This window comes from Mycteria americana, chromosome 24 (assembly GCF_035582795.1).
Source record: "Mycteria americana isolate JAX WOST 10 ecotype Jacksonville Zoo and Gardens chromosome 24, USCA_MyAme_1.0, whole genome shotgun sequence".
In the NCBI taxonomy this organism is placed as follows: domain Eukaryota; kingdom Metazoa; phylum Chordata; class Aves; order Ciconiiformes; family Ciconiidae; genus Mycteria; species Mycteria americana.
In genome coordinates this window covers 3,056,878-3,080,903 of record NC_134388.1, presented here as the reverse complement: position 1 = coordinate 3,080,903, position 24,026 = coordinate 3,056,878, and the positions used below count along the sequence as shown (strand labels likewise).

Sequence of the window (24,026 nt, the reverse complement as noted above, 5' to 3'; positions counted from 1 at the left end):
TTGAACACTAAGCTCCACTGTGTCACTTCCCTAGAAAGGGAGATCCATTCCCTGCACTGTGGAAATCCTAAGTAGGGTCAGAAAATCGGCATTTTCCAGCAGGTCCTGAGCAGAAGTTGGACGCTGCACAACTTCAACCCCGGGAAACGCCGTGGGTCTGATGGGGAATGCCAGAACTGGGGATGGCAGGTCTGCAAGGAGGTGCTGGGGGACCCGCAGGGAAAGCAAGGGGCAAGGGGCTGGGTTGCGGTCCCTGTGGGTGCAGGCTGGGCTCCGTCCACGGTGGGGGAGCGTGCTCCCAGGTACCCTGTACCCTGTTCCGTACGTCATTGCATCACATGCGACGTCTGCTTAAGGAAGAGGCGTTTGACTTCCTACTCACACCCTCCTGAAGGCAAACCAGGGACCTCTGGAGAGGGGAGAGGGTCATACTCCAGAAACATGGCAGGAAGCTGGGCAAAGAAATGGAGAAGGGAGCAGAAACGGGGATGGGGGAACTTTCTGGAGCAAGCGAAGGCGAGCCTGGGAAGCCTGCGTGGAAGCGGCAGCAGGCCAGGCCAACGCGGGGAGGCAGCAGGCTGGATAGGGAGAGGTTTTCTTCTGTGTTCGGTTTGTCTTTCACGATATTATAAATTCACGTCCTGTCTGGACCTGGAGACTGTCTGGAGGCCAGAGGGCACTGCGGCTGCCAGCAGACGTGAGGTGAAGGAGGGGCAAGATGGATCCTCCGTGGTGAGCCAGGCGCAGAAGAGGGCTGCGGCAGGCCAGACGAAACCCAGCCCGGTGCCCTGCTACGTGCTCACCCTTAAAGCAAGGAGGGGCTGTCTTGGGAGGGCGAAATCCCTGGAGAAGGGGCTTGGGAGTGAGGGATATATGGGGCAACCAGAGGGCTCAAGGCTGCACAGGGAAGTGTTGGCCATGCCGTCTTGGAGCCTCTGTCTACGTTGCGGGGAGCGGAGAAGCGGGAGGACCCCCGGTCTCTCTGCAGACCACGTCCCTCCTAGGTCTGCCGCTGCCAGTCCCCAGCTGAAGTCTGCCCAGCTCAGGCCATCTTGGCGGGAACTGTCTGCCTCGCTAATTTAATGAGCCCCTAGCTTAATGCATGGCAAATCCTGACATAAATAAAATAAAACATGTCAAAGTGGAACTTCTTTCCAATTACAATTCATTAGCAAGCTCTGAGCCGCAGGCCTGACCACAATCAATACTCTCGGTTGGGGAAAAAGCAATTTGTATCCCTCCTCGGGGACCTCAGGAGGAGGCAGGTCCACCCCACGCAGGCACGGTCGGAGCAGGGTCTGCCTCCACAGCGGGGTCCCGCCTGGGTCCCGCCTCTCCTGGGACCCCTGTGTGTGGTGCCGGGACAAGGACAGGGTCCTCCTTCCCTCACCTCGCCCCTCCATGGTGCAGGAACACACCCGGCTGTTGGGGTCTCGGTGTGATCTGAGGTGGGCTGGCCATAGAGGACCTGAGCTCCTGACCGCTCAGTGGGGCCCTGCCTGGGCTCCCCACATACCCTCTTTTTGTAGGAGCTGTTACACGACTGAGGAGCTGGTGCCAGGCGCTGCCCACCCAGACGTCTGTCCGTCTGTCATCCCCTGTCCCCTGCCTTCCCGGAGAGCCCTGGGAAGGCTTTTGGCCATTCTCCATTGCCATGGCCACTGAGTGAGGAGGACCCAGTGGCCTGATCTTTTATGAGTGGGGCCATTGTGTGCAGCGGCTGTGACATGGACCTCTCTGCTACCCAGGTTATTTGGAGGCTTTGGAGATCAGAGATGGGGCCAGAGGACTTGAGGTGCTTAGGGACATGGTGTGGTGGTGGGCTTGGTAGGGTTAGGTTTACAGTTGGACTCGATGATCTTAAAGGTCTTTTCCAACCTATACGATTCTGTGATTCTGTGATTCTGTGACCCAATGCTGCTCTGGCCAGGAGCTACTTTTTGCCAACAAGTGGGGAAGTGTCTCCTTCTTGGAAAGCTAAGGTCACCCAGTGGAGCACGGTGTGCCAAGGTGGGCTTGCGGACATGTGATTGTTGCCTGTCCCTCAGCGAGCACCGTCCCTGCAGACCAAGAGCCACTGCAACCTGTGGTGGCCTGGCTGCCCTCAGGCAGTGCTGGATCCAGCCGAGGGCATCGTGCCGGCTGTCCTGGCTGTCCCCTGGGGTTCACCGCCCAGGGAGCTGGGATGACCCCTGCCTGCTCCTGTCTCTCCTGCCTACAGACTCTACAAATGCTCCTACTAAATCCAGGGACAAAGTCCTTGGGAAATGGTGGTATCTCCCGTTAAAGAGGTCTTCAGGTCTGGATTAGGTGGCTTTTGGCAGCAGACGTCTTGGCCAGTCATGAGATAAGTAGGTACCTGGCCGACATAATATAGGAGGTCAGACGAGATGATCTGCTTGTCCCTTCTGGCATCGAGCACCATGACAGCGTCAACGCGTAGGGGTGGTCTTGAGAGCCTGAAGGGAAACGGGATGGGTTGTCATCTCCGACCTTCCCATGCTGTTACCTCCAGGCACGTAGGGCTTTGCCCCGCCGATCCTGTTGTGTTTGAGTTCAGACAGCGTATTTGCAGACCAAGCGCTTCTCACTGAAGATTTTGTTCAGCCATTTCCAAGTTTTATGCTTGATTTTGATGAAATGTGACCATCAGGATAGGTCTTGAACGCGTCCCCAGGGACTCCCTCAGTGCACTTTGGTCCTCTGTTCCTCCACCAAACGGCATATATTAGGGACGCAGCCCGTGCTGCCAGATGAAATTGTCCTCCCTGGGCTTTCTGGCACAGGGTTGTTTCTTTCCAGACTTTAGCATACAAAAGTGTTCACTGCCAAATTACGGCTACAAGGAAAGTGCCGTGCCAAGACCAATGCATCAACCTCGTTTAAGAACAGTTCATTAGAGGTGGAAGTTTTTTTGAATGAGGTGTATTTCATCTCAGGAACGTACCTGCTGGCCCAGGTACAGGTCCGTGGAACAGAAGTGTTCGGTGCTGTCTCTCAAGACGCTCGTCTCATCTGCCAAAGCCCCTGGGATGGGTTCATTTTTGCGGTGAATGACTCCAGAATGATTCTTCTCCTTTATTAGATCAGCCCAAAGTGCTGTGAGTTCTCCCTGGGTGCTACTGAAGAGAACAGCCGTAGGTTTAGCCGAGCTAATTGGAGGAATGAGTTACCAAGAAATGTGTGGATTCTTCTGACTGTGACTATACCCCCACATTTAAAAAAAAAAAAAAAAAAAAAGCAGCTTCTTTAAGGCAAATGCTTTAAAAAACACTTTCCCCCTGCCAGAAAGCACGGAGAGGAAATACCACTTTGCAAGGTCCTTTCTGAAATGAAGCATTCGTGTGGGGGAACAACTCGAGGTGGGACGGTGTCTGACTTGCACGTGGCTGAGCTCCGTGAGTGCAGGGAGACGGTTCCTAGCGCACGAGGGGCTTTCGAAGGCGCACGTGTTAAACGTGCAGGCTCTTAAATTGCGGAGTCACCGCCGTGACTCCGGCATGGCATCGGCAGAGAGCCGGTAGCACAACCGAGACATGGAACATCATTAAAAAAATAGCCACACTCCAATTGTCAGCTCTGAATTATGATCTGGGCAGCAGCTGCAGATGCCATCAGCAATTTACTTTCCAGAGGGAAAGTGCTCAGCGCTTCCAAACATCACATCCACGTTAAAGTGTCTAGAGGCAGATGCCCAAAATCAAAAGCATCCTGACACAGCATGCCTAATCTGAAGCAGGTTAGAGCATGTGGCTGCACATGCCACAGCCGGTATCTGTCAGCAACAAGACACAAAAAGCTTGCAGACACCTTTGGGAAAACTCTTGAGGATGTCCCGGGAGCAGGGAGCAGGGCTGGAAGAGACTTGGTAGTCCCACGGGGAGGAAGGATCCAGCACGTCTGCGTTACCCCTTAAAAGCCATCCCATTTTCATGTGATTTTGGTACTGCTGGTTTTCAAACCAACTCTTAATAGAGAAATGACGACGGATTAATAGATGAATACATTAGTTTGATTTTGTCCTTGATCTAAATCCTGTATTTCCCTGGTATGCTTTCAACGGAGGTGTTTTCTAAAACGGCTTTCATTCATTTTCACTCTGCTGCTGCAATACTACTAATTGGTAACTGGAACTATTTGATGGGGTGTACATATATTTCGAAAGAGAAGAAGAATAACGTCCAAAAATATCACCATTTTTAAAACGCAAACGCAGCAGAAACTTAATGAAACCATTTTCTTAAAATACACTGAAAATATCCTATGATTTTGAAAGAATCTTTTCTCCCAGAAATGTTCGCTTTTGGAAAGGACGCGGTGCTAGATTAAAACGTCCTGACGAGCTCTAATTGTCGCGAGCTCTGGAACTACGCAGTAACTGCCCAGGCAGGAGCAGCTCTTCAGCACACGCTTAAATTTCCCTGGGAACACGTGCCAAGCGCTTGCGGCAGCGGGTGGGACTCGTATTTCCCTGCCAGGCCCACCTCACTCTCTGTGTGTAGGATGGTTTCTTCTCCAAATGGCTGGCATTTATTTTTATCCCCATCGGTTGCTGTGTGGGTCTGCACTGAGCATCCAAACTCTGCCCTGCCGGAGGATGAGCTCCTGCAGTCTCTATTGACACCATCACGTCTGATTTCCCCGGTAACGTCTTGCATCCTCTGACACCATCTCCTGTAACCATAGATACACAGAAGCGGTGCACAGCAACACTTTTCCACGGTTTCTTTTTTTTTTTTACACCACCACCCCCCCCCTTAGATGCTGTCAGCCTCCTCTGGTATGCGATGACTCGGGCTGTTCCCAAAGCAAGGGCTGAAAATTTTAAGCAAATACGAACGGTGAATTTTGCTATGGAATGGGCGGGGGGGGGGGGAGAACACCCTATTAAAGCGTATCTTTACTCTGAGCATCCCACTGCCTGTGAAGCAAAGGTCTCTGTCTCACCGATGGGCACCTCTTCCCATTTAATAAGAAGCCTGTAATGAACTTCTGCCCCAGGTTCTGCTTTGATACATGCAGCTTCTCTCCTGGGAAGCCGGTCCCGACAGCCTCAGGGCAGGATGAAAGAGAGGATGGGGGAATACGGGTGGTTCTGCTGTGCCGCGTGTGGGGTTTTAGGAGCTGCAGACAGCTGTCGGCTGTGATTTGAGGGGAAAATATCACCAGCGCGTCCCAAAGCTTCTGCCAGCAAGAACCTCCCCTCAGCTCTGCACCTGGTCAGTCCCCTACGAGCTCTGGAGGGTTTTCCAAAAGACGGGGCTCTTCATGGTCCTTCCAGTGTTGGGGACAGAGGTGAAGGCTCCCCAGATCCCAGCCGGAATGGTTTCTCTTGGCTATATCGTACGCCAAAGTATGCTCGCTGGGTAAAACCAGCAGGGACCCGCAGGAGGTGTGAATTTTGTAGCAGCTGTGACTCATCCTGGCCTTGGCAAGTGCCATGGGGACTGATCCCAAATGGCTCCAGAGCTCGCACGGAGCGGGCGCCAGCCCTCGAGGACACCTGGGAGAGGAGCCACACGGCTCCGGCGGGGTCCCGCCTTTGCTGTTTGCCAGTTATGTCTCATCCCTGCACCTTCTCCTGCAGGTTGTGCAGCCCCTGCAAAGCCTGGGAGATGCAAGAGGAACCGGAGGAGGGGAGTAGGGTATGATTTGGTCTGAACACACGATGGTCGCTCCTGCCTGTGGCTTCAGTGCCAGCCCCAGCCTCCAGACCAGGTTGGGGTGGCAAGTCCTTCGCAGCATCGCAGGATTTTCTTACCCTCCCTGGCGCAGATGCAACCGTGTTGCTCTGAGATCGCCTGTTTTCAAAGCAGACCCTGGGGCTGCATCTACGTCCTCTGCACCCGGGCAGGGGAGGGCAAGGAGCTGGTGCTTTCGCCGGCTCTCAAAGCCACGGGAGTGTGAGGGAGGAAGACGCGGCCCGTCTGTCCTCCCAAAACCAAGTGTGGCCCCTCTGCTGAGTGCCCAGAGCATCCTTCGGGGAGCACCCAGCACCCGTCCCGGGGAGGGACCGACGCCGAGGAGCTGTGGTGCATCTGGCAGCGTGGGCCCGCGCCTCCCTGGGAGCTGCTGCTTTACGGAGCAGGGCGAAAGCGGCTCCCCTGGGACGGTCCCCTGCCAATGCGGCTGTGGCTTCCTCCAGGCGCTGGTCTGGGAGGGTTTCAAATCCCTCCCCGTCCCAATTCATCTGTGCATCTCCTACAGTTCCCCTGAGCTTGGTTGGCCAGACTAGGGGTAACACCCCACAGGTCCAGCACGCGGCCAGTGCTTCATTTGCTCTGCAGGCGCAAAGAGCTTAGAGAAAAAGGGCTTTGCAGGAAGGCGCCTGTGCTAAGATCAGAAGCCTCACGAAGAGGACCGCACAGGGTATTGCAGCGACCTTCCCTGGGCACAGCGCAGGCTCTCGGCACCCGGTGCCACAGGGATAATCCCCTGTGGTCCCCAGAGCCAGCATCCCCCGGGAAAGGAGCCGGTGGGAGGGAGCATCGTCCACTGCTGTCAGTGGCGAGTCCAGCACTGCTGAGAGTGCTGGGCCGGGTGCTACGGCTGGGGCTTCCCTATGGGGAACGTTAGAAGGATCTTGGGGGGGGGTGTGCGGGACGCAGGCCCACAAGCATGGACTGAGCATCAGCAGAAGCTATGCTGACCCCATCCTGCCCACCAGCAGTAGCCACAGCGTTGAATGCCCCTCTAATACATTTATTGCTCTGTGTATCTCTTCTGAACCATTGCAGAGGACAAAAGTCCAAGTGACACATTCCAGCCTGAGAAGATGCTGGGACAGGAGACAGGAGCGTGCACAGGAGGCTCGAGAGCCCAAAGCTCCTTTAGGCTGAGACAGAGAAAAGGGGAGCATGGTCACCCTCTCCGTGCTCCGCTCCTGGGCTCGTGCGGGAAGCCAGCTCTGGTGCATTGCTCAGGAGAGCAGGAGGGATGGATCCAGCCGGGGGATGGCTGTGGTGCAGTACCGGCAACTGTGCTTGGCTGCAGGGATGGTCTGAGGGTGTGCTGGTCGCGCTTAGCTAGGGAGGACTGGCAGCTCCGTCACTGCTCTCCTGTCCCTGCTGTCACCCCATGCTGGCCCCGCAAGTCCCCTGGAGACGCCCCAGCGGGATCGGGGAGCTCTGCTAATTGTTGACAGCGAAGCGTGCTCCCAGCTGCGAGCTGGTGCTGAGCACAAGCAGCAGCAATGCTGTAACTCCCATGCTGGCATTTGACAGGGATCTTGTCCTGACCGAAAAATCCTGTGGGGCCTTAGCCTGGATCCCCCCTGCCTGTCCTAGCGAGTGGTCGACTTCAAGGCTGTGTCCCCTTCCCTGGCGTCCCCTTGGCTGTGCCTCCTCCCTTGCCTTTCTGCTGCCCAGAGGTGCCACCCACACCCTCCTGCTCTGACCTCTGGCAGCGATGTCACCCCCTTTGGTCCCACAAATACTGTGGTACGCCGGGGACGCTCCTCTGTGGCTCCCATGCACCGTCCGCCTGGCACAGCCACCCCTCCTCATGGCACCCTGCCGCCCTGCACCCTCCCTCAGGGCCGCCACCCTCTCCGCAGCACCACCAGCACTCCCCTGCACCCCCAAAGCGGAATCCCCCCCCCCAGCACTGCTCCCTGCTCCACAGCCCCACACCTCCCGTGTCCCCACAGCGATCCCTCGAGTCACCACGCCGCCCCGCATCCCCACTCCTGCCCATCCCCACCGTGCCCCAAGGCCACGCCAGCCCCCTGCATCCCCATGGTCACTCCCCATGGCACTGCCGCCCCCCTGGCCATCCCCCCCGGCCATCCCCCCTAGTACCGCACGCCCCCGCAGCCACCTCACCCCCTGCATTTCCACAGCAGCCCCACGGCACTACTCCTCCCTGCAGTCCCCCCCCTCCCCCGCATCCCCGAGGTGCTCCTATAGCACCGCACCCGCTGCAGCCCCCTGCCACCCTGCACCCCCCTGCCACCCTGCACCCCCCGGCCCCTGTAGCAGCACGTTCCCCTGCATCCCCCCCCCGCTGACAGTACCTCCCCCGCATTCCCCGCACCCACTGCACCCCCACAGCCCACCGGGGTCCCACCCCCCCGCAACCCCCATTGCATCTCATCCTCTTGCATGTCTACACCCCCCCGCACCCCTCCCTGCCCCCCGCATCCCCACGGTACCACATCCCCCACATCCCCCCCCCCGACCCCCTGCGTCCCCACGGTACCACATCCCCCCGCACCCCCACATCCCCCCACACCCCCCGCATCCCCGTGGTACCACATCCCTCCGCACCCCCAACACCCCCCCCCCCCGCATCCCCACGGTACCACATCCCCCACATCCCCCCCCCACCCCCTGCGTCCCCACGGTACCACATCCCCCCGCACCCCCTGCATCCCCGTGGTACCACATCCTCCTGCACCCCCCACATCCCCTGCATCCCCACGGTGCCACATCCCCCACATCCCCCCCCCCCGCATCCCCACGGTACCACACCCCCCGCATCCCCCCGCCACGACATCCTCCACCCCTTCCTGCAGCCCCACGTTATCCCCCCCGCCCCCCCCGCCGCCTCACGGCCGCTGCATCCCCCCGCTCCCACCCCCCGCAGCCACACTCCGCCCCCCCCCCCCCCCCGCAATCCCGGGCCCCACCCCGGCCCCCCCCCTCCCGCAGCCCAATCAGGGCGGGTTGGGCGAATTCAAACCCCGGCCCCGCAAGCGCCGGCGGCTCCGCTCCGCTCCGCTCCGCTCCCCCGGCCGGGAACGGGGCCGCTCCGGATGGGCTCGGGGAACCGCGGGGCGGGCGCGGCCCCCGCCTGCCGCCCGGAGCGCAGGTGAGCCCGGGGAGGGGGGGGACCGGGGTGGGGGGAACCGGGAAAGTTTGATCGCGGTGTCACCGGGGCGGCAGCTGAGCCGAGCCCGGGGCTGCACCGGGCGCCGCCCGCCAGCGGCTCCGCAGGGGCGGCGCGGGGGGGGGAGAGCGCTCCCGGTACCGGCTGCTCCCCCCCCCCCCCCCCCGCCGCTCCCCGGGCTGAGCCGCCGCCGGGTGGGGCTGCCGGAGGCTTCGCCCGCCTGCGGGGCACCCTGCGGGGAAGGGGGGCCCGGGAAGGTGGGGTGTCCCCGGGGTGGCTGTGTTCCCGGGGGTCTGTGACAGCCTGGGGCGCGGGCGGGGGGAGAAGGGATTTCGGAAGAAATATCGCTCCTAGGTGAGAAAATCGGGATGGGCGTTCTGGGGAAGAAGAAGTCGAAAACAGGGAATTTCTGCAGCTGCTGCAAAACTGCTGATTTTAGAGTTCTTACAGCAGGAAGCGATGGGGTGTCTGCGAAAGAGCCCTTGCGCTGGGGGGCTTGGGAGGATGCCCACCCCCTGGGCCTGGAGAGCTGGTGTGGATCTGAGAAACTTTTGAATGAAATCGAGCTGATTTCTCCCTTCCGGAGCTGTGGGTCTGTGCGGGAGCGGGGGAGAATTACACAGAGCCTCGGGACGAAGGAACGAGCCAAAGCAGCCCCACGAAGGAGCTGGTGTCATTTAAATCTCAGCCCCCTTGGGAAGAGTCGGAGCTGCGGGAACTCTCCGTGCGATGCTGGGAGTGTCGGGGAGCCCTGCCCGTGGCAGAGGGAATTCAGCGCTCCCCAGCCCTGGGAAGACTGGGCTTGCCACAGACAGTTTTTGGTGCAGAGCCTCATGTTAAGCATGAGGATAAAAGCCGTTAGCAGCGGCAGGTGTGGATTTGACAACGATTAGGGGCTCCCCAGCACTTGACTCCCATCCTCACCTTCCTGCCGTTCCCAGAGATGTTCTCTTTTCTCCCAGCTATCATTATTTGCCATAAATCTGCCCACAAGCAGAGGAGGTAAAATCCTTAGGCTGGCAGGGCAGACCTGTTTGCAGTACGTGGGGAAGCGTGACTCCGGTTCTGTCTACTTGACGAGTCTCCCTCTGTACGCACTGCAAGTGCCTCGTCACCCCAAGCTCAGGCCGTGATGCTGTAACGAGGCACCCAAGGCCTCCGATTGCTTTGCTCAGTTTAGTACCTGTCAGCTTGGGGCACAGATCTTGAACAGAACCGCTGCACCCAGTGGGAACTTGTTGTCCCAGTAACGCCCAGTTTGGGGCTAGGCGGGCAAGGCCCCACAAGATTAAAAAAAAAAAAAATCAATCTGGTGGTTTTCCTCGCTGTTAATAGCATCAGGAGTGTGCCGGTCCTTGGGTTTGCAGATGGGAGGTGGCAGAGTTGCAGACATCCTCTGGTTTTGCCCTGCGGGTGGTTCTGGCAGTGCCTCGGCAGGGCTGGTGCACGGGACGGGCGGTGGGGACGGCTGACCTGGCAGGGGACTGGGTGGCAGCGGGCTCGGTCCTGTTGCACCTCTGGTCTTGCCTTTAGCAGCACAGCCCCAGCCTGCTCCTTGCAGGCAGTAAACGTGCAAATTCTACGATTGTGTGAAATGTGCTGGTCTTTGGGTGAGGCTGTGCTCTTCCCTGAGCTTCAGGGAACCCCTGGGGAGGCTCTGTGGGACATGTGCTCAGGACTGCTGCCCACGGCTCCGCGTCCAGGAGGGGAAGGGAGAGACCTGGCATCACCTCTGCAGGCTGTAAACACATTGCACGGGTAAAATGCCCAACTGGCAGGTCCCCCTGGAAAGGGTTTGGCACTGCTCCGGGGATGCACAACCATGCTGTCTGCCTGCCAACCTGCTCCCCGGGCCGGGAAGAGGCCGGCTGCTCTCACCAACGTGCCGTTACCTGTTGCAGGTGGCACTGGCAGGGCAATGTAGGCAAGTCCCGCCGCCTTCCTCGCCGTGCTTCTGCCAGAGAGATCTGCTCTTTTTTCCCTAGCACTTGGCCGGCTCTGCCGCGCTGTCTGCAGCGATGCTGGGGCAGCCTTCCCGGCCCTCGGCGGGGGTGAAGTGGGCTGCACAACGGTGACCAGCGCTTCCTCGGTGAGGACAGGGCTGGAGCAACAGCAGGCCGTGGGCGGATGCCGGAAAGCCGGAGGGTTATAGCAGCAGACTTGTTTTATTGGCTCTGGTTTGTTCATGGAAGCTGACACGGGCGACAGAAGCGGGTGGCATCCTCTGGCTTGTGGCTCGGAACTATCTCCTGTTGCCAACTGTCAGTAAATCCTGAGCCGATGTGTTTTCTGAACAGCTGCTCCTAAGAAGCAAACACTGTTGGGCTGTCAGGCGCCTGGGAGCTGCTCTGATTTTACTGCAAATGTTCTCTACAAAGTAAAATTGATGGATCTGAATCTAATATTCTGAAGGGGAACTTAATGGCCATTAGGCTGTTTCTTTCCAGCTTTGAGTGCAGAGCTGTGCCATTTAACTAAAGGATTAAAGGCATAAAGATAAATGAAGAGGGCTGCCAGATGGGTGGAGGGTGGCAGGGGGCTGGCTGCTCCGGGGCACGGGGCCGGGAGACGGAGCACAAGGACCTAGGGCAGAGTCGGGGGAGGCTGCTGTGAGGTCCATGGCAGGAGCACTTGTCTAAGGAGGAGCTGCTGCCTGCCCGGGCAGAGCTGTGGTGACTTGAAGAATGACCTGTAGCCTGGGTCTGAAATGGCCAAGCCTCCAGGGATCAGCACCCCTGACGTCCCCGGTCCTGGCTCTGCTCTCAGCAGTGTTCTGCTTGCGGCTGTCAAGGCCGTGGACCCTTTTTGGACAGGAATCGGTCCCAGACCTCAGATAACTGCTCAGCATTGTCCTGAGGTCCTTTCGATTGCACTGTTGAGACAAGCAGACCAACTCCTTGGGCAGGACTCGGGCTCTGCCGGGGCCAGGAAAGCCAGCATAACCTCTCTGTCCTGGCCCGTCAGCTGGCCCCTTCCAGGCTGTGCTCCTCCTGGAGCTGCTGGGTGGTCGTCTTCCCTGCCTAGCTGATCGCCGTTTAACTGGCTTTGAAGCAGAGAGCTTAGCCCAGCTTCAGGCGTGTCTCTTGCCCTCTCTGATCTGCTCCTGCTTGTTGACATCAGGCCAGTTCTTGTTCGTCCTTCCCCAACTAGAACCGAAACATGCTCCTGCTCCATGAATTTGGTGTTGTCCCTAGGAGTGTAACTGGGGCTCCCTGCCACCCCTTCTCTCTACAGCATCCCGCAGTCAGGAGCGGGCTAGCAGCACCCCATGCTCCTCGCCTACCCCTGCGGTCACGCTCTTTCCCTGGGGGTCACTGGCAGCCCTTCCCCGCACACCTCCATCCCTCTGGGCTGCTGACCCTGCTGCGGCAAGCGTCCTGCCGGCAGGGCTGCGGGGCTGAGCTTGCAGCAATTTCTCTTCTATTTAATCGGTGGACGTTCCTGCTGCAGCCTTTGCCACCCAGCGCGGTGCTCACAGCATCCGTACGCTCGAGAGTGCAATTGTCTGAGCCTGAAGCTGGGGGGGAGCCTCCGGGGGCCTTGGCTGCTGCTGCTGCTGGCTCTGGTTAGGCAAGAGCAACCCCAACCCAAAATACCTTTGTGGGCCAGGGGCTGGCCTTGCTGGAAGGGCATTTCCCCAGCGTTTCTGGCTGGGCAGTACAGCGATTTGTGTTAGTTCGCAGAAGGGCTGCAGGGTCTTGTTGGAGACCTGGACGTGGGGGACTCGTACCCCGTACTGGTGTCACGTTTGGTGTGACCGAACCTGCCCACTCGCGCTCCAGCAACGCGTGATGCTGGTTCCCAGACAGTTATACCTGTGATAATGCTAGTGTTGGATCCGCCTTCTCCAAGGTCTGTCTAGAAGACCACTGGGCACGCCTTGGGCGTCCTGAGTGGGGGACTTGTCAGACCGTTCTGCGCCTGCCCTCCAGCATAGGCTGAAGGTTTCTGTTGTGTGGGGAGGCAGGATGCTGCTGTGAAGCTGGGACATAGCGGAGGTGTAGACCTGGAGCCTGGGAAGATCCAGCAATACAGATGTAGCCGTGGATATCGATGACCTCTCAAGCCCTTATTGGCCTTTTTCTTCCTATCCTGGCAGGGCTTAGTGCCTACTGGGCCTCTACATCCCGGACGTTAAGGCAGAACCTCCTTTGGGGAGGATTTTGTACTCTAAACCACTGTATTTGGAAGCACACTTAGCTGCTGCTTGAATTACCCAGTTAATCTACGTGTTTAAGAGCAGAAGGGGTTTGAGCAGAGATCATTGTGCCCACAAGAGACCGATCACTTGAGTCCATGGAAAGGAACAAACAGCTCCTGGGAGCTCCTAGATAGGCAGGACATGATTTACTGAACTTCTCTTCCAGCCTTGTTTGGGCTCTGTAGCACGAAATGCCTCCGAACAGCGTTGGCAGGCTGTAGAGCAAAAGCAAGCTCTGCTCTGCTCCCACGTTCCAGAGGTGTCACAACTCACGTGCAGGATCTCTGGGAGAAGGGAGGTGCTTTGGGCATGGGATGCTGTTGGTCTGTCTGGCAGTGTGCTAGCACTGCTGTTGACCTGTTTGTCCAGCCTTGCTTTCCAACAGAAGGTGCAAGGACGTGGGTGCAACGAGCTTGCTGCAGCTTCACCTGATTTTCTCTGCCTCTGGGTGGGATCTGAAGGTAAACTGCGTCTGGTCGGGGTCCTCAGAGCTGGGGGTCTGAGGAGTCTCATTCACTTTTGGGTGTGATGGGCTTTTCGAGGAACTTGGCCATGTCCAGACCTGCATTAACACTCCTGTCCCTTGCTGCAGGGCCTCTGAATGTGCAAGGTGACAAGGCGGTGAGTGTGCTTGACACAGCTCTGGACGTGGTACCATCGGGACGCTGATCTTGTTCTGGGAGTCCCTTCAGCCCCACGTATGCCCAGAGGCTCAGGGAGCCATGGGGCAGTGCTGCTCACAGCTACCGCACTCCAAGGCTCCGTTCCCAGTGTGTTCAGTATAACTCGCTATAGCCTAAAAAAGGAGACCTTGCCATTGCGAAGGGATTCGTGCCACGGTATGTCCTCTGTGAGCCGATGGTTGTCTTCAGACTCCTCTTGACAGATGCCACGGGCTGGAGCAGCCTGCCTGATGGACAGGCTAGCACTGTGGTGCTGCCGTGGGGACGGGCACGGAGGTATCAAGGACACTTTGAAACAGAAGGTGGTAAAGTGCTGGTGGGGCCCCAGATTTGGGGCAGCACATGCTCTCTTGTCCTTCCCTGAAGCAGCGTGGTCTTTGGGAGCAAGGACCTGGGGACGCTCAGCCCCACTTCTGAACAGGGCCATGGAGACCACGTGGCAGGACACCCACTCTTTGGCTTCACAGTGTCCAGGAGGTGGGGTGAGGGCCAGGTCTCGACTTGCCTCTTTTCTGCCCGCTCAGCCCCATCTGCTAACGATGCTGTGCCAAAGCATCGCCGGTCAGTTGGCGCTGGGGTAGTGGTTGAGGGGTAACGCTGGCCATGGGAATGTGTTCCTAGCAGTTGTTTCTCTCCACAGCAGAGATCAGGGTTGGAGTTGTGGCTTGGTGGCTTTGGAGGAACAGGGCAGCAGTGTGGCACCAGGAGCCTGCGGCGGTGGGAGTTTGTCCTGGCTGCAGGAGGCTGGGAGGTGATGCCCACACGCTCTCAGGGGCTGGCGTCTGCCACGGGTGTCTGCGCACCGTAGCACCAGTTGTGCAAGGGAGAAGGGACCTGGATCTCCCCATCTGGCCTCCAGTCTGGAGATGCTGGAGATGCCAGCGCTCCTGTCACGCTCATCCCGGACGTGGGCTGTGCTGATCTCATCATCAGGCTCTTCACTGAGATTCTGGAGCAGCCTGCAGTCAGACTGCTGCTTGGGGAGGAACGAGCGGGTGCGAGGCTGGAGCGTGGAGTTCCCAGGAGGGATTACAGGGTATGGTGACCGGTGGCCAGCAGCCCCTTCCAGGGCCAAATTCCTAACTCCCGACCTGGAGAGTCACTCACCCTGGGATAGGGCTAGATTGCTGGGATCGTGTAATCATAGCACCTGGATCTCACCATGGGCCTCGTCTTTTCATGTGTCTTGGCTGACACCTGGCAGCAGTAGCCCTTGGCCAGCTGGACCGGTCCCCTCGATATGGGCTTGTGACCTGTGCCCACCTCCTGGGGAACGGACAAGCGCTGGCAGCATCACACGGGTGTCAGCCGCTCCCTGCCGTGGAGTGCTTTATGATGTGTGGCTCCAGGCGGTCGGAGCCCTTTGCCTGGAGGAGCTCTTTCTCCTGGTTTGTGGGGAATGAGCTAAGACAGCAGGGATCTGGCCGCATGCAGAGGCAGAGCTGTCCGCCCTGGGCTGCCCGTGCCAGGCTTGTGGTGCCTTCTTAACTGCGGTGCCAGGAACTTTGCCTGGGGACACAAGTGGCTGGGTCTGTGGTAGGGGAGACACCACCTGCACCCCTGGACGTATGAGGTTGGGCTCTGTGTGCATCTCTGAGTAAGGGCAGGGTAAATGACTGGCAGAGAAGCTCTCCTCCTCTACCTACGTTGGCTTGGCCATAGCACTCTGCAAGCACAGCCTGTGCTTTGAGACAGGAACCTGTCCCCTTGTGGCCCCAGGTGCATCTGCAGGTTGCCTTTCTCCAGCACCGATGGTTGAAGTTGGCACCAGCCATGGGCAGTGCTGCTGCCCATGCTGAATCTCTGTCTGGGAAGGGTGCTGTCAGGCCTGATCTTCAAAGTAAGCAAGTCAGTAGAGCTCCACTAGCTTCAGGGGAGCTGGGTGGATTGATGGAGGAAGGATGCTCCTGATGCTGGATCTGCTGGGAGGGGCAGAGAGACCCTCATGGGATGACAGCGGGTGTGGGTACTGAGGGAGATGGGGTTAAAGTATGGCCAGTACCAGGGATCAAACATCATGAGTTCAGGTCCCAAAATCCTGGGATGGGCTTAAAAATCCTTTTTCCTACAGAAGCGATCCAAGCAGGGTCTCCTGCCTGAGGCTGCTGGGATCATGCTTTTCTTGCCCAGCCACGAAACCCTCCCTTTAGCTGACTTTTAGTGCCAGGAGCCAGTATAGATACCAAAGCGTCAGCTCTGCATCCTGGGAGCTGTTGGAAGCAGCAGGCTGACTGCCGTGTGTGGCTGATGCGTGGGCTAAGGCGGCCCCCTCCTCCTGCTTTACAGCCCTTAATTGCCGTGAAGGGATGAGCGTTGCCCCAGCCTGTCCTTGCAGTTGCTCTGGCTTCTTGTGCTGCTGGAGTTGAGGGGAATCCAAGTGACTTCTTGTACCTCTGAGAACAAAGGTTCTCCTACATCCTATGCAACATCTGCTGAAGGTTCACCTACATCCTATGCTTCATGTAGGACCTTTCCAGACTAGTCTGGGCTCAGCAGTCTGGGCTCAGCTCTCCCTCCTCCACCACTGGGCTCGGAGCAACCAGTGGGAGCTGCTCCACTGCACGGCATGGGGAAGCATCCCTTGGCATGACTTTGCATGGCCAGGCTCTCCTCCAAGCAACTACTTTTTGCTGTGCTGTGCCTTTTCATGTCCCATGAGAAACCGTATTTCTTCCCCAGGTGTGTCCTTTCTCTTCAGCAGATGTTGCTGCTTCCCTGGGAAGGCAGGAGGGATGGGGGTGGGTGCAGGGAGTGAAGCCACAGAAGTGAGCACATCTCTGGGGATCTATGAAGACACAGGGCTTAATGCTGTAGCAGATCTTGAGCAGCCTTATTTCCCTCTTCTGTAGATCCTGTAGGACCTGCTTGCTTGATTCCACCCCCCCACCCCCCCCCACCCCCCCCCCCCGCCCCAGGATCTGCAGTGATAGCAGCTTTGGTTTGTTAACTCAGCCTAAGTTCCTCTATTTCACCTCCAAGCTTCTGGGTCCCCTGCGAACAGCAGGTACCTCACGGGCTATTTCTCCAAGAAAGGAGGTTGTAGAGAGGTGGGGGTCGGTCTCTTCTCCCAGGTAACAAGTGATAGGAGGAGAGGAAATGGCCTCAAGTTGCGCCAGGGGAGGTTTAGACTGGATATTAGGAAATTTTTCTTCACCGAGAGGGTTATCAAGCATTGGAACAGGCTGCCCAGGGAAGGGGTTGAGTCCCCATCCCTGGAGGTATTTAAAGGACGTTTGGATGAGGTGCTTAGAGACATGGTGTAGTGGTGGTTTTTGGCAGTGTTAGGTTTATGGTTGGACTCGATGATCTTAAAGGTCTTTTCCAACCTATACGATTCTGTGATTCTGTGGTGTTTCTCCCCATAAGTTATATCACTCGCAGTCCTCATCTCCATGCTGTCCGACTACCTCCAAAACAGGCATCATCCCTGTCCACGTGTCACGGGGAGGTGTGGCTGGGCAGTGCCGCTTCTTGCGGCAACGACCGCCTGTCCCCATCACGCAGCTCTCCTGCCCCAACAGCAGACAAGACCTGCCGCTGCAGCCTGCACGATCATCTGGCACGGTGGCTGCGAAAGCGTCTCTAAGTGCCGATGCTCTGAGCATATCAATTCTTCAATGCATTAAATAAAATAAAGAAATAAATCCAAGGGGATAATAAACCAGAAAGTGATAGGCCAAGAACAGCAACAATAAACGGATAAGCACTCAGCCTTCGGGGAGAAGCGGAGCCGTTCGTCGCTCTTCAGCGCGCATCTGAGCAGAGGCAGGCAGGGCACGCGGGCAGATATACGTACCCGTAAAGACAGACGTACGTATTTGCGGCAGCGCACACGTGTGGTCGCACACCGCCTCGGCAGCCTGTGCAGAGGTGGCGTTGCCGTTCCCTCCTCATTGTCCAAATTTTCACTGTGGCATTGAGCTCCTGGGCGGCCCAGCTCAGGGGGATGAGGGATGAAGGCTCTGCTCGCGGGGTGCGAGATCTCGGTGTGGTGCCAGCTCTGGCAATGCTCGTGGAGTTAAGGTGAAAAATCACTGCGAAGCCCACAGCGCTCTGCCTTGGAGGAGAGATTTTGCCCGTCTCGCTGCAGCCTGGTTTGTACCTCACGAGTCTGGTTCATGCTCCTGCCTGCGTATGCAACGGGGTGGACGCAGAACCACCCTTGCTGCTGCAAACCCGGGGTCTCGGCACTGCCTGGGGCTGCGAGTGCCCAGCAGCACCCTGCTTCTAGCCCCTGCCAACGTAAACGGTCTCAGACAGCTCTGCCCGTTGAGCTGGTGGGCACCTGGGAGGGATGGGGAGCTTGCGTGGGTCAGCCGGGGCCGAAGGCTGCAGGTTCTCGGTGTTTTCTACAAAGTGCGGAGGTGACAGAGTTGTTGGCACGGTTTCTTAAGGTACCGGGAGATGTGCTTGCTGAGGATGTGATGCTTGGGTAAGGGGGGCCATGGACCCATCTCCCGCCTCCTGGCAGGGACTGTAGGAAGATGCTGAGGCAAGACGTAAGGGCGCTAGCTTCAGGCTGGGACAAACCTGCCAGCAAGTCGTTCTGGATCTTGCAGGGTTGCAGGTTCTTAAGGCCACATGGGGCTGTCCCAAAGAGCCAGTCTCTTTTGCTGTGGTATGCCGCTTTTTATGGTTTGTGCTGCCATGCTGTTGAGAGACGTAGCCCCAGCACAGGGTCCCACTGGGGAAAGCGCAAGATGCAGGCGCAGAGGAAGCGGTACAGCCTGGAGAGCTGGGGATCTAGAAGAAGGGGGAGACCTACAGGCTGCAATGGCAGGAGTGACATTGAGTGGCAATTGAATGACACTGAATGGCAGGAATGACAGGAGAACCATCGCCTGCAAGCCCCCACCAGCCCCAGGACTCGGTCTCCTGTCTGCCCTGTCCTCATCGCCTTGTTCATTTGTCCTGGCCTGTTCCCACCACAAGGCCATCTCTACTGGTGTTGGTCACACCTTCTGCATTCGTTGCCTGTACCTTTGGTCCTGCTGGTTGTGTGCAACCGGCTCCAGCTCTGCTTGCCCCAGAGACCTCCTGTGGCTCGGCCAGCCTGCTCCCATCCCTCCTCAATGCTTGGGGCTCCTCCACAGAGCCCAGCTCCTGAGGGTGGGGGGCAGATGGACCTGGGGGGCAGCCCCATAGAGCTGCACCACGTGGGAAATGCTCCTCAGCTTGGGAGATACCACTTAATGCAGAGATGAATTCACAGGACCCGTTGTTGGCGCAGACGGTCTGCATTGCAGATTTGGGAGTTGGTCTTTAATTGTATCAGGCATATGTGCTAACGAAGGGATTAAGGCCTGGAAGGGTGAGCAATGCAGGCCAACTTTTCCTTGCCTGTTTCAAGGTCTTGTGTTTTACAATATTCTCCATCTCTCCTCTCCTTTCCCTCCCTCGTCCCTGTCCTCTGCCTGGAGCAGCCTCCTGGTTCCCCCCCCTGGAATCCAGCGATGCCGATCCACACGCTGGATATGGACCGCTTGCCCCAGACCTCCTTCCCCCACCGGCCGGCCAAGCCCTCCTCCCATTGACAGAGGGCCATGGGGCCACTTTGCTTGAATCGGGGCACGGTGTCACTGGGGTGGATGTACGTACCTGTGCCGGGGGAGAGCAGCGTACAGCCTTGCTGTGGCTGCACAGTGGGGTCAGAGCAAGGATGAGAGAAAGGATTTAGCTGACCCAGCTCCAGACAAATCGCAGTTAGAGGAATAATGTGACCAAAAGGGTAAAGCAGGGAGGATGGAGGCTGCTCGGGCTGTCCTGCGTTATCTCCCCTGCTTCTAGCGTGACTGTGTTGGACACCATGCCCTCTTGGCCCCTGCTCCGCTCCTGCTGTTTGCTGTGTGAGCTGGACCTTGCTGTGGGAGAGGTAAGGACTCTCTTGCAGTGCAGCACTGACGGGAGGGAGCTGTCTGGACACGATAAGGTTCACAGCCAAGTGCAACGTAACGCTCGTCGATCCCTGCCGTAGAGCGCAGAGCAGGGATCGGACCACGATCCCTGCCGTAGAGCGCAGACCACGTCACTGCCCATCTCTGGTTCTGCAACGTGGGGAAAGATTAACTTGGAGCAGCGACTGAGCACAGAGCTGGTTTTGGTTGGGAGCCACACTCCCATCTGTCCTGGGACTGCTCCTAAAGAATGTGGTGCAATGCTTAACTCCTGCTTGGGTAGACCCAAATCCATTTGTGTGCTTCTAACTTTGGCCAGCAATAAGCTGGATGTTCCCTTCTCCCTGGTTTCTCCATTGTGCGTTGGCAGCTTGGAGCGCTTCTCCAGCAAAGACCGGGATGTACTCCAGGGCTGGACACGTTCCTGGGAGGGGGAGAAGTGGTCCGTGATGCTCTGTCTCCCGTGGGGAGCAAGGGCTGCTGCAGAGGACAGCCTGCTCTCTGCTGCGGAGAGCCGTGGAGCAGGGAGCTGCTCTCATGGTCCGGCCACAAGATCCGCTCCATTCTGGGTCAGGAGTGCACGGGATGCAACCAAGGACTGGGGGAAGCGTTGGCTCCTCCAATAAACACACCGGGGAGGTGGATGGTGACTGGGAGCTGCTGCCGTGGGTGCATTTACACCAGTAGACCTAGCTACTAGCCTGTCTTTGCTCGATGGGCTTGGCGTAAATGACGGTGGAGACTCTGGAGCTGTGTAGGGGAGAGGTGGATCAGTAACACTCCCTGGAGAGCAGGGCTCAGCTGATGACAAGGGAGAGAACCTCGTCCCAATCAGCCAAGGCAACTCTCGTCCTTCCCTGGAGGTGCCAGCGTTCGGGATAGAGACCACGTGTCTCTGGGTCGTGATTCTCTTTTCCAGTAAGAACGGTCTCGCCGGAAGACTCGGATCCGCCGCCCTTGCTGGTGTGCCGACATGCTTCCAGGAATGAGCGTGGGGTTGCATTTCTCAGGTGTTAGATGGTGGGGAAGCAAATCAAGAAGCGGTGACAAGTGCTTGGCATTGAGATGGCACAAAGTGTCCTGGCACAAGGGGCCTTGTGCAATTAGCAAGGGGAGTACAGGCAGGACCAGTACTGCCCTGTGAGCAGATACCTGGCATTCTGCCGGAGCCTCGCTCAATGGCAGCCGGACTAGCTGCAGCCCAAAGCAGGTGGGTGGATGGGACGCAGGTCTCCACTGAGCATGGTCCTTCTTCAGCAGGACTGATGGTCCGTAGTTGCAGGCAGTCAGTCCTACCTCTCCTGTCTGTCCCTGCTTGTTGTTCCTGCTCTGCACACAGAGAATAAGGCTGGCACGGTGGATGTGGGAGGGGGGAAGTGTTTCAGCAGGGGGCTGAAAGGATTTGGGGTCTCTTTGTTGTCTGAAGCTCTCATTCTGGGGGTGCTCCTTACCTCCCACTGCACCTCCTGCCCTGCTTCCCAGGCTCAGAGATACAGGTTTGACCCTTCAGGAATATGGGACTGATCCTGAATTTCCCCTCCCCAGTGGGAAACGGCAGCAGTCACAGGACTCGGGATAAAAAGCAGCACGACCCGCAGCGAAGCTCTCCGACAGTGAGCGTTGAACTTCGGGAAAGGACTCTGGGTGGTGAACCCCACCTAGAAGGAAACGTCAGACAGGAGCTAAGCGCCTTTGGCTGCTCTGCGACACGTTGGCTCCGGGGCAGGGTGCCCAATGTGATTCTGGTGAGCCGGGGCTCCTAATGCGGACAGCCTCTATCTGCTGGGGGTCTGGTAGGCAGCCTGACGTGGGGGTCCCTCACTTGTGACCCGGGTGAGAGCGGGCTTCAGCGATCCCTGTGCTGAGCTGCAGGGTAATATTGCTGCTCTGGTCCCCCAAGCCAGTGTCCCTACCCCTGAGAGGAGGGCAGTGTAGACCTGTTTCCCCCCGATTTTGTATGCTGAGGTCCAGAGCTGCAGAGTCCAGCTGTGAGAGCAGCAGTGGGATGCAGAACTGTTGTCTGTGGCCGCTGGGTGAGATATTCCTGGCGCCAGTTCTTCTGGGTATCAGCCTGGGGAAGGGCTGGGTCCATTCCGAAACCCCGGGTTTCGCAGTGAAGAGCCTATGCGTCTGCTTGGCTTCAGTGTGAGCCTGCTTGGCTGAGCTCTCTCAGCAGCGCTGACCTTGAGGGCTCTGGCAGGGGCCTCGGGAATTGTGCAGGACCTTGTGCACCAGCCAACAAGTACCTGCAGTTTAAAATGTCTTGACAGTGCTCCTACCGGGTCTAGGGCAGGGGGGAGTGACTCAGTTGTAAGGCTGCCTTTGGCAATGGTAACGGGACAGCTCAATCTATAGGAGTTAGCAAACTCTTCCTTCTCTGAAGGTGATCTTTTGGTGCCTCTAGAAGATGCCCAGGGTTCATTAGCACCAAAATATCTGCCAACAGCAGATGAATATAGCACCAAACATCAGGGCTATCTTTTGTACTGCTGAATAAGTTCACAGTAGGGATTGGAGAGCTTTGCCCTGTGCTGGACATCTGAGCTGGCTCTAGTCAGTGGATTAGAAAAGCAAGGTCCTGGGCCTCCATGAGCACTGGAAAAGCCATCAGCCCAGGCAGGAGGGTTTAGCCTGGCTTCCCCTTGTCCTCATCCCACCATTCCAGCACAGACGCATCCTTGGCCATGGTGTCATACACTGGAAAAGTCATGGGCAGCTTTGGCTACAGCCGGGGGCGAGGAGATGAGATGGGTCAGAGGGATCTGCTCGAGCCCTTGCTGTGATCCAGGGCAGTGCTGTGTCTGTAGGAGGTTCATGGTTGCCCTAGTTCTGTACTTCTTGCAGCTGGTTTCTCATGCTGTATATCAGCTGGGTCCATGCCCCAGCGCAACCCTGGAGCAGGCTCTGGATCTGGTTAGACTCAAGAGGCTCAACAGCCCCAGGGCAGCCACCTTGCTCCACACAGTAGCTCCCAGTTCCTTTGTCTGCATAGCTAGTTTGCTGCTTGTTGAAGTACAGGTCGGGCTAGGGGAGTGCTTCAGATGCTGGGAACTGTGGCAGAAGTGAGATTCGATTAGCACCTTCCCTAAGGGAAAGCAGAAACGGGATACCCTGGCTTCCTGCAGCTCTGTGTCTCTTGCTGCTGATGGTAGATAACATTACTTTGAGTTAGTAGCAATCTGCTCCAGTCACGGGAACAGCATCGATTTACACGAGCTGAAGACCTGGCCCTGGAATCGATCTGCATTTTTATCAGCTCATCTCAGCTGATGGGAGATGTTTTGAAGCTGCTGCGGAGGAGCTCTCTTCTGGCATTGCCGTTGTTGGTTGCCTCAGCTCCTCAGGTCTTCTGCTTGGTCCTGCAATGTCATGCACCTGGCTGCAAAAATTTGGAGGGATGTTCTCCAAGCTAAAACTCTCCCAGGGGACTGCAGTTTGTCTGGGCTGGCCTCACACCCAGGCTTTGCAGGTCTGTTAACAGTCGTGATGCTTTGTGGAAGAGGTAGACCAATTCCAGCAAGGTTTTGCCTTCACTTTTCTCCCCTCCCTCTCCTGCTTCCATTTGCCTCTGAACTGTACGGGTGGAGGGGATAAATCCAACTGCCAAAGGCAGGGCGTTTGCTCTTTTTCCTGTGATGTTCCTTAACGAGAGCAATTAGCCCGTGTTGGCATGTGAAAACTTCATTCTCCTTTTGGATTTATTATCGTGTGGGGATGCTGGGTTGGAGAGCACTTGTCAGTCCCATGGCAGAGGAAGCTCTTAATATGCTGTTTCATCAACTTGCCTCTTCGCAGGGCCCTGGCTATGCAGTTTGTCTGCTGTGCGCAGTCCAGACCTGCCCTTTCCTAGCTGCTGTTTTCTTCTCTTCTCGCTACCTTCTGAGTTTGGCAGGAGCCACTTGGAGCTGGGTCGAAGCCATTACTGACCCTGTTGGAATAGATGCGATAGTCCTCTCCAGTGGAGAAGTCTGAACAGGTCTGTGAGCCAGCAGCAGGGCTGGACTTCTCATTTGGAGGGCGGGAGCTTTGTGAATTTAATACCTGGAGTCCTGGGTTCAACCAAGGGTTGAGCCCTTTCCAGTTTGATGGGGCACAGTGCCCATATGTGATTTCACGGGTGTTCCCCTCTGTTTAGCAGTTGCCTCCCTTTACCTCCTGGCTGTGCCCTTTCTAATGCAGCCCAGGATCTGGATACAGGAGCTGAGTTACGGACGAGCTCCCCAGGTTGGGTTATGGCTTGGCCATCTGAAGATGTCAGCAGGATAGGGTGGACTGCAGCCAGGTATGTCCTGATCTGTGGATGTTCATATCTCACCACACCCAAGAGAAATGGTGGGCTGACCTGAGCCCAGTGCGGGCAGGATGGGGAATGGTCTTGGGTGTCTGCTCTTTAGACGTCAGGAGCCCCAGGAGATGTTT

At 57.5% G+C, this 24,026-nt stretch overlaps 1 protein-coding gene across 2 annotated transcripts in view; it reads left to right on the top strand.

Moving 5' to 3' along the window:
• Window positions 1-8,655: 8,655 nt before the first annotated feature.
• The window catches only part of CTXN1 (cortexin 1), a 44,794-nt gene continuing 29,423 nt past the window's right edge, over window positions 8,656-24,026 (top strand). Inside the window, exon 1 of one of the 2 annotated variants that reach the window (XM_075524309.1) lies at window positions 8,656-8,811. The gene's annotated coding sequence lies outside the window, so the exon portion shown is untranslated. The remainder of the gene's footprint in view (window positions 8,812-24,026) is intronic. The other variant, XM_075524310.1, reaches the window with a different exon arrangement.